We start from the raw sequence: 2,069 nt of genomic DNA on the forward strand, positions 1-2,069 counted from the left end.
CAGCATGTGACTGACAAAACATCTGCCCTTCAAGACTTGTTGTGGGCATTACCTCTTCTGTGGCATCTTTCTCTAACTTAATTCCTGGAGGTAAAATTGCTCACTCTACTCTTTGGGCACCTAATTCACCTGCAGCACAGAGATCTATGATAATATCCCTTTAACATGTTATTATGGGTCTCTGTTGTCCTTACTGGGTTGGTCCCCTCTGTTGTAATCATTGAAACTCTTTGAGGCTTTGAGGGATAGGGTCTATGTCTTGAATATTTAATGAAGATCTGTATATTCCCCGGTGCCTAGCATTGACAGGTCATATGGTAAGAATTAATAAAATACTCATTGAATGAGTTAATAAATGATAAACTTCAGCATGGTGTCTAAAATGAGAGCTAGTTAATAGCAATAGACAATGTTTAGGATTTAAATTCAAAAAGAACTTAGGGGCACCTGGGTGGCTCAGCCAGTTAAGCATTTGACTCTTGATTTAAGCTCAGGTCATGATCTCACAGTTTATGAGTTTGAACCCTGCATTGGGCTCTGTGCTGACAGTTCAGAGCTTGCTTGGGATTCTCTTTCTTCCTGTCTTTTCACCCCTCCTCTGCTGGCTCCTTCTCTATCTATCTCAAGATAAATAAACTTAAAAAAAAAAAAAGAAGAAATGGTTAAGTCCATGTTCACTCATTCCTTCATTTATCAATTCTACAATTACTTCTTGATCGTTGTCTAAGTGCCAGGGCCTTGGCTAGGGTTTGAGGATGTATCAAGAAATTTAATTTAATGTTCCTTACATTCTAGTGCAGTATTTCTCAAGGTGTGAGTGAGGGGCCACCTGTATCAGAAACCAGGGGTGGGGTATTATAAATGAATGAATTCTGACCTGCTAAATTAGATTCTCTTTGGGATTACCATTTTTTAACAAATACTTGATTGTTAAAATTTGAGATTTATGGATTACATGTTGACTAAATTATCAACTAAGAGTGTGAACCTAGAGTAGTTAGCCATCATCTCTGAACCTTGATTCCCTCATCTGTAAAATAGGACAAGTATTATGCATCATGGAAACTAGTGCTAGGACTATATGCTCTTTCTTTAAGGTGTCAACTAGGCATTCAATTAGGGTTCAGTGACTGTTTCAGAGAAAACAACTTTGCAGACACTGGTCTCCTGGAAATGACATGACCATGAGATTTTCTTCCTTCCTTCCTTCCTTTTCCCTCCCTCCCTCTCTTTCTTCTTTCTTTCTTTCTTTCTTTCTTTCTTTTTCTTTCTTTCTTTCTTTCTTTCTTCCTTCCTTCCTTCCTTCCTTCCTTTCTTCCTTCCTTTTCTTCCTTCTTTCCCTTAAATTTAGAATGTTGTATTTTTTGACAGCAAGAACGAGAGAGAAAATGGGAGCAAGGAAGGGGCAGAGATAGAGGGGGACAAAAGATCCAAAGTGGGTCCTGTGCTGACAGCAGTGAGCAAGATGTGGGGCTTGAACTCCGGAACTGTGGAGACCGTGAACTGAGCTGAAGTCAGACACTCAACCGACTGAGCCACCCAGGCCCTCTAACCACGAGATTTTCTTAAATCGAGTCTTGGTTTAACCATAGAAGCAAATTTCTCCATTTAAAGTGAAAGACTTCTCACTTAAGTGTTTACAATGGTAAGCATCACAATATGCATATTTTACTGCAATTAAAAATGAGAAAACTATCAAGGAAGCAGTGTTAAGAAAATAAAGGAATGATTTCCCAGGCTAATCAGTTCTGTCAGGTGAGAGCTCATGTAAAATTTCAATTTCAGTGAATTTTCAATTCATTTGGATAATAATTTACCAAGCACCCACCCAGATGTATGTGTGCAAAGATATGGATTGGGGTTATTGAGTTTTAGGAGTTTCTAATCACATCAGGTTCAGACTGGTGTCTTACAGGAAATTGGTAGTACAGGAATGAAGTCCGAGAAGCCTACCGGATCACAGAGAAGCAATATAGAAATTGGGATGGACGTAAACCGCTCTCACCCCTTTCTTGGAAGGCCAAAGGGAGGAGGGGATGTGACCGGAAGCCAGGGACTGGGGTCAGCAG

Source organism: Suricata suricatta, chromosome 4 (genome assembly GCF_006229205.1).
Source record: "Suricata suricatta isolate VVHF042 chromosome 4, meerkat_22Aug2017_6uvM2_HiC, whole genome shotgun sequence".
NCBI lineage: Eukaryota > Metazoa > Chordata > Mammalia > Carnivora > Herpestidae > Suricata > Suricata suricatta.